Consider the following 15,793-nt stretch of genomic DNA (forward strand, 5'->3'; position numbering starts at 1 on the left):
GCCACGCTGAGCGTGGTGCTGGCCGAGAGCGTGGCCGAGCTGCTGGCCGAGCTGGGCAGCGCGGCCGAGGCGGCGGCGCCGGGCGAGCCGGCCGGCAGCCTGACGCGCTGGCTCGTGCTGGCCGTGGCCGCCGTGTCCTGCCTGTTCGTCGCCTTCCTGCTGCTGCTGCTGGCGCTGCGCCTGCGCCGCTGGCGCCGCGAGCAGCTGCTGGCGGCCGACAGCGGCGTCTTGCGCGGCGTGCCGGTCTCGCACTTCGTGGGCATCGACGGCGTGCGCGCCTTCCTGCAGTCCTACTCGCACGAGGTGTCGCTCACGGCCGACTCGCGCAAGAGCCAGCTGCGCTTCTCGGGCGGCAGCTGCTGCGACACCCTGCCGGCCCGGCCGCCGCCCGACGAGCCCGCACCGCTGCTCGGGGGAGGAGGACCCTGCCGGCGCTCGTCCCGTGGATTCCACCTCAGTCCCGGTGAGTTCCTCGGTCCAGGCTGCCTCCGCGACACTTCCCCTTGCTACTCCCCTCTGGTCTGTGTCGTGCATAGGGAGTTTTGCTGACCTAGGCAGGCGATGCCTGTACAATCAGTGTTCTCGCCACTGGTGGAGGAGCCTGGAGAAATAATGTTGCTTGTGCCGGGAAGTGCGTGAGGCCATTAATTAATTGATTAATTAATGGCGTGGTTATCTTTCATGCTGCCCATTTATCCAGTACCTCCAGGAAAACAGCTCATATTTTAGCTTTAGTGACTTGATAGTTCTTCCAAGCGTAGATGGCAAAATTGCTTGCATGTTACAAATGTCATAAAAACCCTTTGAGTTTGTCAGGGCTTATAGATGTCAATCCTTGGAGCTTTTCCCTGCGGGTCTCTTGCACTATGCAAGAGAATGTTTTGCTGCTTTTCATCATCAGTGCTCACAACTTTATCCACTGTTATATCCTGTACAGCTCTTCCTTTGACATAGGTGAAAACATTGTATTAACGATTGCAAAATGAGTTATCTTCCAAAATACCCATGTGCTAAGGAAGAATGATGGTGTCTTGGAATTGATTCTAATGACTGAGTCTTTATCTGAGCTACATATTGCTTATACCGGTTAGAGCATTTCATGTTACTTGAAGTGGGTGCGTTAAGCAGAGAAGGTCCTGTGCATGGATCTATTTTGTGATCCTTGTTCTCCGTAAGGAAAGATTGTGTGGGAAACGTCTTTCACTGGTATCTGTTTTCAAAGTAGCTTCCTTTTTTTCATAGTGTTTGAGGATGCTGAAGTATTCTGTCTGCACAGAGGGAGAGCAGCTGGAAGACTTTGCTGTTGTGTAGTTTGAAGTGTTGGTGTAAATGTTCGTTTTCCCCTAGCTGGTAAATGAATCCCTTTGTTGTGCTTCTGTGCATTTTCCTCTTCTTGCTCTCCAAAGATGTTACTTGGAGATCTGTGCCTCTCGATACTAGGCACTCTTCTTGTCTACCTGCTACATTAGGCGTAGCAGGAAATGTCAAGCTATGACTCCTTCACTTTTGTGGCTTTCCTATGGCTTCCTTGGTTACTATGATCTAAAACTGGTTATTTATTTGGCTGACAGTCCTTAAAAATATGTAGCTGTTCAAATTATAAAGCTGGCAGAGCAGTTTCCATCCGTACCTTGATGCTGTGCAGTTGCTGAGACAAAGACATTGATACACAGGTGTGTCAATGTTGTTTTGGCTGAATAATGGTTTGATGTCATGCCTGGTCCCAATGCCTCTGCCATTTTTCTTTTTCTATGATCCTGGTTTCCCTGGACTGAAAGGCAATGCTAGTCTTCTTATAATAGAGCATTTGTACAATAAATCTGCATTTAGAAGGATGATGCATGTGTAGATGTTGCAAATGAACAATTTAGATTGCTTAAAGAATCAGTATCAGAGCTGTTATTAAAACTGTTTTCAGTATGATTTCATTGCAGTGCATCTTAGTAAAGTTTGATGGGAAGGTTCACTCTGTTACTTGTTATATGGGTGAAATATACAAGGTATTTTTTAGGGAGTGGCAAGCCTTGAGAGTTGTCCCTGCTCAAGGGGAGAGTCACCTGACATTGCAGTCCAGATGTACTTCAGGGGGAGATCAATAATTGAATTCATCCAAAGATCTGTTGTTGGCAAAATTATCTCTGCCTTGATGCAAGCTTATATCTCTGGAATGTCGTGATGGAAAGCTTCTTCACAGTTGTAATTACACTTCCTTTCAGGCCTTTCTCTCCTGGAATGCTGTGGTTCCTTTTTTTCCTTTTCTGGACTGTAATGCATCAGAAGCGTGAGTGTTCCTTTGCAGCAAATATCTCAATGAACTAAGACAAAATTTCATATGCTAGGAAAAATTAACAGGAAGTAAAAGAATCTATTGCAGATCCTCGGAAGATGTAGTTTGAGAATGAGACCTATAGTAAGGCCTTTAAACTTAGGGCTACTTATTTGTGTAAGAGGAGCAGACCACATAGTAGAAAAATCAATGAGAGATGATGACTGCTTAAAAAAATGTAACCATTTACAGTGTAGTCCAGAGCAAGACTTCAACATCACACTCTCAGCTTGAGAACTCAGTGAGTTCCAGGTGCTCTTGGGCATGAATTTCCATGCCAACAGTGAAGACTAGAATGTCCTCCTTGTCAGTTTCTCTGAAAACACTTCTTTATTTATCAATTTATATTGATCATCTCTTTTTCTTTTATCTTTGGGGGTTTTTTCGGTCCCCGCCCCCGCCCCCCCCCGTCTTTTCTGATCTTCTGTGTACGTAGGTTTAGTTTAAGTAATGACATATCTTCATTTAGGAATGTATTTTCTGGTCACATTAATGCTGGTGTGGAAAGCAGGAGAGGGAGGTACATTTCTGTTTCAGTATTGTTATGGATTAATAGACTGACACACCTTAGAAGAAGTTGCATCTCTGTGGAACTGTGCATGTGATAAGAGGGGAGAAGAGATTCCCTCTAAGCAAATAGTGAGATGATCCATTCTCTGTTGGATGACTGCATGTCATTCTTCTGAGAATACCACTAAGCACGCAAATGTACCTTCTTTCTTGGTATGATCATGGTGCATTATCATCTCATGAATTATTTTTCCCAATTATGGGCCTCAGAAGCAGAACTGCAAGTTCTGTAGAGTTGGAGACGTGAGATTGTTGATGTATGGGTAGAACACCTTATAATTTCTGTGTGGAACTTCCTTTTCCGTTTATAGCTCTCTGTGGCTTTTTGACTGAGAGTTTCATGAAAACAGTAATTACAATTTCTCACCATGGATTGGTGGGATTAGGGCTTTGTTTCCAGGAATGTTATGGTTCATGTTTTCTATCTGCAGGCTGTTCTTTTGTGTCTGCAACTTGTGTTGTGTTGCATGACATACTGACTTCCCTTTAAAACCAACGAAGACAGAATGTTATATGTGAGGAAAATTTTATAGAAGCCAAAACTGGGGTTCCCGTAAGTCCTGATCGCATAAAGGCCTTTGATATTGCATTTAGACTTGTGGCTTAATATTTCTAGGAATTTAATGAGCCACAAAGTAGGAAATTTTGCAAGAAATGATGAATTTCCAGATATGAACCCCCCTACAATGTAGTCCAAAGTAAGGCTTATGGGCCTTGGTTGCAGGCTCAGACTTTACTGACTTTTGGGTGTTCTGGGAGTTATTTTCTTAAGCAGAGATGTGTAAAACTGACTGTACTTTAGAGGAGTCTGGTATTTACCTCACAGGGGCCAGTAACAGCTTTTGGTTTTGTTTATTAATAACCAGAAATGAGTGAGAGATGTGAGGTTCTTGCTTTGCAAGAAGGACCGTGGGGAGACCACTTGCACACAGCCCTACCTACTGCTTACTCCAAGTGGGTAATGAGCATTAAAGAAGACCAAAGAGCATTATTGCATAGCAGCAGTCGCCTCTGATCTCCCTCTGGCAAGCTCTGGAACACTGTAGAGACTGTAGAGTGCTGCTGGTCAATCCCACCTACCTAGGGGTTGTTCTTATGTCTCTCAGGACTACCCAACTATGCATCCCTCTGTGATTTCCTACACAGTACAGGCCTAGAAGTGGCACAACAGAGAATAACCAGTTCCATGTGGGAGAGTGGGAAGTCTTTGATTTGGCTTCTTTGGTTTTACTGCCAAGCATTTTTGTTGTTCTGAATAAAGGCATTGTCTGCGGTTTACTAAAGTCATTAGGCCCAGTCATGAGAGGCGTAGTAGCCCTTTCAAACCAGTGCATCTTACCTAGCTTACATCTTGAGATTTTAGTGACCTTTCACCATCTGTGGGGATGATCATTCTAAGGCAGAATTGTGGCAAAGCACCTGAAGACCACAGAACTGATGTACCTTCCTCAGATCGAGGATCGAGGTTTGGGGTTTTTATATTAATTATTAGAAAATATTAGAAGCTTACTGCTGTTCGTGCTATCCTTAGGCATCTGGGCTGGCCAGTTGATAGGACTATTGTGTAGCAGCTCCCAAAATTAAACCAATACAAAAGTGAAATCAATTCTTATGGCAGGCCTTAGAATCTGGGGTTTCAACCATCAGCACTGAATTTGATTTTCTCCTGGATAAGAGTGAGTGTAATGATTTGCAGTTTCTTTTTTTCTGCAAGGTATGGGCAGTGATACTGCTCTGAGTTCAGGTCCACTGACTATGGGCTTCACATTTCTTCGTCAATTTTAATCACTGTTCTAAATAAGAACTAAACCTTGACTTTTTAAAGTAACATCAAATTTACACTTTTGAATGGGCTCCAGAGACATGGAAAGGAAGATGAAACATTTGCAATTTTGGCATAAACTGATAGAGTGTGGTTGGAAATGACAGGATTTTCTTGTGCAGCTCTGGGTCCTAGATGCACACTAGACTCAGGATTTCGAATCTTTGACTGTGCAAGAGGGAACTTCTTTATTGTTCTGACACACGTATTTGTTTCCTTCTCTGTTTTCATGCAACCTCCAACCTCATGATGTAAAGGTCTGTGGCAATACATAATCCTACCTTAAATGTCCCCTACAGCTACAAAAAAAGCCCTTTTAGGTATGACACGACTGTTGGTGCTGTAACCATTAGGTTTTCCGCTAAACATAAAACAAGAGGCTCTTCACTTGCTGTTTGCAATCGAGGAGAGACCCCAGACGCAGCACAGCCCCCGAGCCCCGCCCAAAGCCGGGCCCCCTTGAGCGCGGCCATCCGGCGGCTGCAGCGGCGTCGCGGCGCCTCCGGGTGCCGCTGTTGGCCGCCAAGGAGCGGTGCTGGAGCCGCCGCCGCCGCCGCGTCCTGCCCCCGCAGGCTGCTCGCTCGCCCGGCGCCGGCCAGAGCGGCAGCGGCACGGGCAGCAGCGGCGGCGGCGGCGGCGAGAGACGGCGCTGGGCGGGGAGCGGCGGCGTCCGAGGCGGGCAGAGCGGGCTCGCTGCGCTGCGGCGGCCCCTGCGCTGTGTGGCGAGAGCGGCTGGAAGGGAGGCAGGGCGGCGGCAGGAGGCAGGAGCGCGGCGAGCGCTGGCGAGAGAGAATGGCGGTGAGGCGGCGGCAGAGGCGCGCTGCGGGCTGTGGGCGAGCGCTGGTGGCCGCGGTGCTGCTGTGCGTGTGGTGCCGGGCGGCGGCGGAGCGGGTCCGCTACTCCATCGCCGAGGAGCTGGGCAGAGGCTCGCTCGTGGGGCCGCTGGCGCGGGACCTGGGGCTCAGCGCGGACGAGCTGCCGGCGCGCAAGCTGCGGCTGAGCGAGGAGAAGCAATACTTCACGGTGAGCGAGGAAAACGGGAACCTGTACGTGAATGAGAGGCTGGATCGGGAGGAGATGTGCGGCGAGTCGGCGTCCTGCTCTGTCAGCTTCGAGGCGCTGGTGCACAACCCTCTGAACGTTTTCCACATTGAGGTGGCCATTGAAGACGTGAATGACAACTCCCGGCTTTCAGCAAGCCTGTTCTGGACCTCGAGATCGGTGAATGGACGCTTCCCGGTGCTCGTTTTCCGCTAGAGACGGCCCGAGACGCTGACGTGGGAAGCAACTCGCTGCTGACTTACCAGCTCACCAGCAACCCATCCTTCTCTCTGGCCTTGAATGAAAACCCAGGTGGGAAAAGACAGCCAGAATTAGTGCTGGAGACAGCGTTGGACCGGGAGAAGCAGAGTTCTTTTGAGCTGGTGCTGACGGCGGTGGATGGTGGGGACCCAGCGAGGTCCGGGACTGTCCAGGTTCGAGTCAACGTGACAGACGCCAATGACAACCCGCCCGTGTTCAGCAAAAGTGTCTACGAGGCACGAGTGGCAGAGAATCTGCCAGTGGGGTCGCTGGTGCTGCGGGTGCAGGCGACAGATGCGGACGTGGGGTCCAACGGGCGGGTCTCCTACTCCTTTGGCAACGTCCCGGACGACGTACCTTTGTTTTTCGTTGTCGACAGCGAGAGAGGGGAGATCAGGACAGCGGGTCTTCTGGATTTCGAGGAGAAGAATAAATACATCTTCGGTATGGAGGCGAGAGACGGGGGGGTCACTGGTCACTGCAAAGTGCAAATAGACATCACCGATGAGAATGACAACGTCCCCGAGATCACCATTCTGTCTCTCTCGAGCCCTGTGCCCGAGGATGCACCGACCGGCACCGTAGTGGCCCTGCTGAAAGTGCGGGACAGAGACTCCGGTGAGAACGGTCAGGTGTCCTGCGAGCTGTCGGGCGAGGCGCCGCTGTCCATCGTGGCATCTTCGGGCGGCTCGTACAAGGTGGTGACGGCGAGCGCGCTGGACCGCGAGGAGGTCCGAGCACCGCGTGACGGTGGTGGCCCGGGACCGGGGCAGGCCGGCGCTGTGGAGCAGCAGGGAGCTGGTGCTGGAGGTGTCGGACGTGAACGACAACGCGCCGGTGTTCGAGGAGGCGGCGTACAGCGCGTACGTGGCGGAGAACAACGCGGCGGGCGCGCTGGTGGTGCGCGTGCAGGCGCGGGACGGGACGCGGGCGCCAACGGGCGCGTGAGCTACTGGCTGGCGGGCGGCAGCGCGGGCGCGGCGGCGCTGGTGTCGGTGGAGGCGCGGAGCGGCGCGCTGTACGCGCAGCGCTCCTTGGACTACGAGCAGTGCCGCGAGTTGGCGGTGGCGGTGCGGGCGCAGGACGGCGGCTCGCCGGCGCGCAGCTCCACGGCCACGGTGCGCGTGTTCGTGCTGGACCGCAACGACAACGCGCCGCGGGTGCTGTGGCCGGCGGCGGGGGCGGGTGGCGCGGCGGCGGGAGGCGTGGCCCCGGCGGCGGCGGCGGCGTTCGAGGTGGTGCCGCGCTCGGCCGAGGCCGGCTACCTGGTGGCCAAGGTGGTGGCGGTGGACGCGGACGCGGGGCGCAACGCGTGGCTGTCGTACGAGCTGGTGCAGGCGTCGGAGCCGGCGCTGTTCCGCGTGGGGCTGCACAGCGGCGAGGTGCGCACGGCGCGCGCCGTGTCCGAGAGGGACGCGGCCAAGCAGCGTGTGGTGGCCGTGGTGAAGGACCACGGGCAGCCGGCGCTGTCGGCCACGGCCACGCTGCACGTGGTGCTGGCCGAGAGCTTGCAGGAGGCGCTGCCGGAGCTGAGCGAGCGGGCGGCGGGCGCCGAGGCGGCGGCGGGCGAGCTGCAGTTCTACCTGGTGCTGGCGCTGGCGCTGCTGTCGGCGCTTTTGGTGCTGAGCGTGGCGCTGGCCGTGCTGGCGCGGCTGCGGCGGGCCGGGCCGCCCGCCGTGCTGCGCTGCCTGGGCGCGCAGCGCTTCTCGGTGGCCGGCGCCGCCTTCCCGGCCGACTTCTGCGAGGGCACCTTGCCCTACTCCTACAACCTGTGCGTGGCGGCGCCGGCGCGCGCCGTGCCCGAGGCCGCTTGGCCGCCGCCGCCGGTGCCCATCCTGTCTGCGGAGGAGCTTCTGGGCGGGGATTCCTGCGAGAAGCCGAGCCCGAGCAGCAGCAGCGCCGTCGTAGGAGAGCCGCCCGCCGATCCCGACGCACCACAGGTCTGTAAACCTGAGTACTCCCGTTGTTCTCCTTTTGCCTTTCTGAGACATGGTGCCTCTTACCTTCGTTTTTCCCGCCTCGCGTTTTTGGGGTTACTTATTAGTCCATAAAGGAATGATGGAGTGTATCTTCCTTCCACTCTCAGCAAGCAGTCAGCCGCGGCATTTGGTTCTTTGGTGGTAGTACCTGAGAGGTATTGACCAGAGGTCTCCTTTTGGCTCGTGGACGCGGTAAATTAGGGATCTTCCAGTATGAAAACTAAGGCGGATGCTTGGTGTTTGAAATTTTTTCTTCCAATCCCCTTTTCCCCGAACTCGTGTACTTGGACCTGTTTGACACCTGAACAAATGTTGAGTAATACTTTTGTGCTGTTGGAAGTTGCATATTCCTATCAAAGCTCTACGGTGTGTCCTCCCAGGTTTTGCTGGAAGGCTGATGCAGAAATGGTAGCAGTAGTGAGGCTGTTTTCTTCCAGGCATTATTTCTCTAATATAAAATCGTTGGTATTGCTGTTTCCCAAAGGAATATGACAGATTGCTCCTCTCTGTTCCGCCATGTGTCTTCTGATCTTTTGCACAATGCTGCTAAACAGATGACAGCATTAATGGGATGGATAGATTTTATCCAGGCATGAATTTTCGAAGTACTTCATACAGTTTCTCATTTTGATATTGAACACGAATTCTTATTTTGTAGAATCAGATACGATGACTGGGAATGACAGAGTAGGGAAAATGGAATTGATGCTTGGTGCTGGATTTATTTTTTTTCCTTCATGAAATGTACGTGTTTTCTTCACAATGGAAAAGTTACTCATTTTTCCTCCCTGCTGAAGGAGGAGAATGTAGGCCAGGTTTTAAGATAAGGTGTCCACAAGAATTGTAGCCCAGAGAAGATCGGTTAGTTATTCCAGAAATTCTTTTTAATCTGCAGTTGTTTGATGGGGTTGTTTGTTTGTTTGTTTTCCTCCCATCTTGGGCAGAACGTCCTTCTTTTTTGCTGTTCATTATCTGCCTTTTATTTGCTAGTGAAGGTGTAGCATGTGACCTAAAAAACCCCAACCAACGGAAAAAACCCAACCCCAACACCCAACCAGCAAAAAACCCCACAAAAAACCACCCCCCCGCCCCCCCCCCAAACCCTCAAAAAACCCCCTCCAAACCTCCACAAACTTACAAAAACACCGACTTTGGTATTTCATAGCCTGTCTTTAATTCAATTCCTCTTCCCAAAGAGAGGTTCTTTGACTTGGTACATCGGTCTCTCAAACACTTTTCGCAATAGTTGTCATGTCTCCCTGTTTCAAAGAAGCAGCTCTTCCCATTCTGAAAAGATTTTTGGAACTCCAGGTACATACGCAAAGTTACAGCGATTAGACACTTTAATAAACTCCATTTGCACCTCCACAATTGTCTGCATCCTTTGGTATATGCACCTGTACTTCTGCTCTCCTACAATATTTTGCTGAAAAGTTGTCCCACTAACCTGAAGATTCAAAGATTAGATGAATACTAATAAATATCAATCTTTCATACCATGATTTCTGAATAAACAAAAGCCACTTCTCGCATCTTTCAAGCCTTAGAAATAATTGTGTACTTTTAAATGTGTATGAATTGTACAAAGCATAAATTTATGTGGCCTACTAGGAGGGGAAATCACCCCTTCAAATTTACTTTGTCTGTATTAGCTGTGTCGGTGATATTCCAATATTTTAATGCAATCCAGTTTCTAAAACCGAATTTTAAAAGTACTGAGGAGAATAAACTGCTTTCGGGAAAACACATGTATAGAAAAAAAATTAGAGCGAACTGAAGCTGCCGTAGAACTGCAATCAGCCAGGTTGCTGTTGAAGTCCGTAGAACAAGCAGCGGAGCCGAGGCAGATGTACCTGTACTTCTTGCTGTACTCTCAAGTACGTTCCCCTACAGTTTGATGGGAGACGAGCAGATGATTCTGGCCAGGTGCACTGCAGCTGCTTACAGTAAACATGCGGGAAGCGACCAAGTAACCTAAGGCCTGAAACCAGGAGAGCGGGATAGAAACGAGGTACTTAAAGCAATACGTGTTAAGTGCTTAAGGCAAACATATGTTAATGAGCCTGAGAGCTGCAGTTCCCCGGGGGAGGGTCTGAATATCACGTTTCCTACTTCAGAGCCCATTTATTTTGCTGTATTCAATAATGATTGTTATAAAAATTCGTGATGGAGATTCTACTTTTAGAATAGTAAGATAAGATTCATAACACTATGCGCGTCATATTACGAGAACCTTTTTTAGTAAGCTATATCCACATTAGTAAGTGATTTTTCCCGAGCGATAGAAATGGAACAGCCACAGGAGGACTCTACATTTCTCCCGGTAATGATCAATTAAGGGTCGGAGATCGGCTGGAGAAAAGCCGAAGCAGGGATAATGTCTCCGTGGCGAATGTACCGTCCCCGCGAGCTGCCCGTGAACAAGGCAGGGCGACAGCGCTCGGCAGCGCTCGGTGCCTGCAGTGCGGGCAGGAGGCTGCGGGCGCCGCTGTTGACCGAGAGGAGCGAGAGGAAGCTCGGAGCGCTGCAGCCCCGCCCGCTGCGGACCGGCTCTGTCACGGGATCGCTGGATTCCTGGTTCTGCGGTCGGGCGGTCTTGCGATCACTGCATCGGTGTGGATCAGTTCTGCAGCAAGGCGGAGGGACTGCCGGCGGCAGCGGCTGGAAGCGAGAGGCTCATCGGTGGTCTGCGGAGGAGAGCTGCCGGCGCCTGAGATGTGCGCGGCGGGGAGGCGCTGGGGCCGGCGGCAGCGAGCTCTGCTCTGGGCCGTCCTGCTGGCGGCGTGGGAGGCGGCGTGGGGGCAGCTGCGCTACTCGGTGCCCGAGGAGATGCCCAAGGGCTCGTTCGTGGGCGACGTGGCCAAGGACCTGGGACTGCAGCTGCCGGCGCTCCGAGACCGCGGCGTCCACATTGTAGAAAGAGGTAGGACGCAGTATTTCTCTCTGCATGGGAAGACGGGACATTTAGTGACGGCGGAGAGGATCGACAGAGAGCAGCTGTGCGAGAGTGTGCAGCAATGCGTGCTGCGCTGTGAGCTGATAGTGGAGGGGGAAATGAAGTTTTATGAAATCGAAGTGGAAATCACGGACATTAATGACAATGCCCCGAGCTTCCGAGAACCAGAAATTGAACTGAGAATGAGTGAGACGACAGCCCCCGGTACACGTTTTCCACTTGCCAGGGCTCACGATCCGGACTGGGGCCGGAATTCCCTGCAGAGCTACGAGCTGAGCGGCGACGAGCACTTCTCGCTGGCCGTGCAGGCGGGCCCCGGCGGCGATCAGCGTCCCGAGCTGGTGCTGGCGAAGGCGCTGGACCGGGAGGAGGCGGCGTTTCACGAGCTGGTGCTGAGGGCGATTGACGGCGGCGATCCGGCACGGACGGGCACAGCTCGGATCCGAGTGACAGTGGTGGACGCAAACGACAACGCGCCCGTGTTCAGCCAGGCGGAGTACACGGTGCGTGTGCCCGAGGACGTGCCCGTGGGCTCCACCCTCGTCACCGTCACGGCCACGGACGCCGACGAGGGTCTGAACGGACACGTGAAATATTCATAAAAAAGTCCGAAAGCCTCGAATATTCCATCTGGACGCGAGACGGATATCACGTTGATGCAACTGGACTTCGAGGAAGGCGACTCTATGAACTGGAGGTGCAGGGACATGACGGAGGAGACCTTTTCGACATAGCGAAAGTCGTAATCACCGTGACAGACGTCAACGACAACGCGCCCGAAATTTCAGTACGATCGGCATTGAGTGAGATCTCTGAGGACGCCCTCGGGACTGTGTGCCCTGCTGCATGTGCAGGATCGTGACTCGGGGGCGAATGGCGAGGTGCGCTGCTCTCTCGACGGGACGTCCCGTTCCGGCTGCAGAGCTCGACGGCAGCTACTACAGCGTGGTGACAGCGAGAGAGCTGGACCGGGAGCAGGTGTCGGAGTACAACGTGACGGTGCGGGCGGCCGACGGCGGGTCGCCGGCGCTGCAGAGCAGCGCGGTGCTGGCGCTGCGGGTGCTGGACGTGAACGACAACGCGCCGGTGTTCGCGCAGGAGCGCTACAGCGCGCGGCTGGCGGAGAACAACGCGGCGGGCGCGCTGGTGCTGACGGTGCGCGCGACGGACGCGGACTGGGGGCAGAACGCGCGCGTGCGGTACCGGCTGTGGGAGGGGCGGGTGCGGGGCGCGCCGCTGTCGTCGTACGTGTCGGTGCAGGCGGAGACGGGCGCGCTGTACGCGCTGCGCTCCTTCGACTACGAGGAGGTGCGCGAGCTGGAGCTGTGGGTGCGTGCGGAGGACGGCGGCGCGCCGGCGCTGAGCAGCAACGTGTCGGTGCGGCTGCTGATCGTGGACGAGAACGACAACGCGCCGCAGGTGCTCTACCCGCCCGCGGCTCCGCCTGCGGCATCGGGCAAGGGGGGCTGGTCGGGCGTGGAGCTGGCGCCGCGCTCGTCGGAGCCCGGCGCGCTGGTGGCCAAGGTGGTGGCGGTGGACGCGGACGCGGGTCAGAACGCGTGGCTGTCGTACGAGCTGGCCAAGGCGACGGAGCCGGGGCTGTTCCGCGTGGGGCTGCACAGCGGCGAGGTGCGCACGGCGCGCTTCCCGCTGGCCCGCGACGCGGCGCGCCAGAGCCTGGTGGTGGTGGTGAAGGACCACGGGCGGCCGGCGCTGTCGGCCACGGCCACGCTGAGCGTGGTGCTGGCCGAGAGCGTGGCCGAGCTGCTGGCCGAGCTGGGCAGCGCGGCCGAGGCGGCGGCGCCGGGCGAGCCGGCCGGCAGCCTGACGCGCTGGCTCGTGCTGGCCGTGGCCGCCGTGTCCTGCCTGTTCGTCGCCTTCCTGCTGCTGCTGCTGGCGCTGCGCCTGCGCCGCTGGCGCCGCGAGCAGCTGCTGGCGGCCGACAGCGGCGTCTTGCGCGGCGTGCCGGTCTCGCACTTCGTGGGCATCGACGGCGTGCGCGCCTTCCTGCAGTCCTACTCGCACGAGGTGTCGCTCACGGCCGACTCGCGCAAGAGCCAGCTGCGCTTCTCGGGCGGCAGCTGCTGCGACACCCTGCCGGCCCGGCCGCCGCCCGACGAGCCCGCGCCGCTGCTCGGGGAGGAGGATATTGCCGGCTCCCGCCCCGCGGAACTCGCCGCTGCACCGGTGAGTTATTCGTACCAGAATCTTACCGAGACGTTTTCCTCTGCTTCTTTCCTGCCTTTTTCCCCTTGTGTTCTGTCATCTACATAGGAATGTTTTCAGGCAGGAAGGCAAGGCTTTATTTAGGGACGCTCGAAATTCTAGTGCCTCATTCTGCGGGGTAGTGCATATGGAGTCCCTTCACAACCTTAAATTTGGTGGAGGAGGCAGGAGAAATGAGGTTTCTGGTGCCTGAAACATCATTATATTTGAGACTTGCTTTATTTTCCCCCAGCAGATAATTTCTCAGTTTGTCCCCTGAAATTTCTAGTATCAGTGTTCCTGTCGTGTTTAGCTCTTCTTTTCTATATTAGATTATTTTTTATATTTTGTCTTATATTATGTCTGCTTATTTTATTGCAACAGGCGTGTTGCTATGATAGCACATGAAAGTTTGCTTTATTTGCAGAGTGACGTGTTTTCCCTAAAGCACATGTTCTAGAGCAGGGTGAGATTTTCTTGAAACAGAACGTTAGTGGCCCTTTGTGCAACTTGGCTGCTCATCATTTCTGTTCTGCTCATCCTTTTTCATGTCTCCATGATAAAGCAGTGAACAAGAAAATGCCTTTGCATTTGTCCATCCTCTGATCCTTGTGTCCTTGGTGGAGAAATGGGCTGGCCAACAACTGGTCCTTAGATGAAACCTGTCTGCCTGTTTTGAAGATGGGAGATTGTTACTGTTTTAGAAAGACTGTGGGTTGCTGCTTGTGAAGGGCAGGAAACAGGAGATGTGTTGTGCTAATTCCCCTTCTTTAATGTTACCTCATTGTAAAACGTTCTGAATATGCCCTGGCTTAAAAATACATATCTTGGGAGGAGCCATACAAAGGAGAGAGGGAAGAGATTCAAGGTGCAGAAGGTGACATAAGAGGGGAGCGATTGCTCCTGTGCAGATGTTCACTGACTCAGTCTCTCCTGGAGGACGGCTTTTTTTTGCCCTTTGAGAACTTCTAGGTTTGTTCACATAATATTAGTGAGCAGAAAAATGTATCTTCCATCTTCCTACAGAAATGTGTAGATATCAATGTGAAGTCCGTGGCTGGTGCACGTTGAAGAGAAATGGTCTGGGAACCGGCCCTTTGATGCCTTGTGCTTGCAAATTATGTGGGTCAAAAGCACCGTGCAATATATGAAGGGTTGGTGTTTTGAGTCATGGGAGCTGTCCATGAGGGGCTGTTGCAAGGTACAAGAGATGTTTTGATCCATCCGTGCAATGTGAGTTTTGTGTTCCCAAAGAATTTTGGTAAAAGACATATTATTCTAACGTATGGGGAACCCTGGGAAGTTCTTCCTTTGTGTTTAGAAGTCGCCATTAATACTTGACTCACAGCTTAATTATATACTTATGTCATGTGCCATAATGGGAGCTTTGGGAAGAGTAAACCGTGTATTTACTACCTGCTAAAGACCTTGATGAAGTGCCATAATCTAGAAGAGCACATCATGATCTCTTTCTTTCTGCAGGTTTTAACTTCTTGCCTTGCACTTTGTGATGATCTAACTGTGGGACTTTGATAGTATCTGATCATACCGTCCCATACATGCCTTTCATGTTAACAGCTCTAAAGAGAAAGATTACAAATAGAAATATAACTGGCAGAAATATATCACAGTGTCCCGCAGTGGTAGGGAGGAGAAGAGAGATCCAACAGGCAGGAATTGTGCAGCAAGATTGATTTATTTAATTATTTTACAACTCGTTTATAGACTTTTTTCTTCACAATCTAATTGGTCAAAGGATCAGCCATCCCTTGGGGTGGTTGGCTAAAATCCTAAAACATCCATTGTCAAAATATTTTTCTACTGTACCATAAACAAAGCTTTGCAAGGTTGCAGGTGTTCATAGTTTATAGAACTCTGCTAATATCTTCCGTGAGAGAGAAAAGTATTTCACGGGACTGGAAAGAAGCAAGAAAAATTCTTGCTAGCGGCAATATTTGTATCCACAGAAATGCTCTTCCTTGTCACAGACAGGCGGTGAGAAGTTGAATATTATCCATGGTAAGGAGATGCTTCTGTGCATCTTTTATCCTTGACACAGTCTGTGTGCAAATGATGATCAAGAGAATGATGTGAGCTGTGAAGGTTTTGAGGAGAGACTTGGGGGTGCTGTGTGTGAGGAGGTACTTGTTAGAAACGAGATATGTGTCTTGTTAGTTCCCAGGTTTCTTTGCTGGACTACATATATCATTGTGAAGGTGGTGGGTTTTGGGGGTTTTGTTTGGGTTTTTTTTTAATATATCATACTGCTCATAACCCAAATGCCCAAATTGCAGGCTCATCAGTTTGGTTTCTTGTTGCATGATGTTTTCTTTGAATGGCAGCTATTGAGCATGGATGTACACTTAGAGTTTAGGTTTGTGAGTCACGTATGTTCCAATGTGGCCACGTGCTAAATTAGACTGATGGTGTCTTTGGGCTGATAGCCGGACAACTGGGTTTTTGTTGGAGCTTTTGTTATTGCCTATGCACGTGAGAACCTTTTACATTTCCTCCAAGTATTGTGGTGGGCAGGGAAATCTCTTTGCATGCATCTGTGTTGTGATGCTCCTTCTCAGAAAATAACGAGTGTGTGCAACTTTCCTTCCATGTTGTCTGTTTGCAAAGGGAGTTTC

General features: G+C 52.4%; 1 protein-coding gene across 1 annotated transcript in view; it reads left to right on the forward strand.

Annotated features, from left to right (window-relative positions):
• The window catches only part of LOC104696062, an 81,164-nt gene that overhangs the window by 19,554 nt on the left and 45,817 nt on the right, over nt 1–15,793 (forward strand).

Source organism: Corvus cornix, chromosome 13 (assembly GCF_000738735.6).
Source record: "Corvus cornix cornix isolate S_Up_H32 chromosome 13, ASM73873v5, whole genome shotgun sequence".
In the NCBI taxonomy this organism is placed as follows: domain Eukaryota; kingdom Metazoa; phylum Chordata; class Aves; order Passeriformes; family Corvidae; genus Corvus; species Corvus cornix.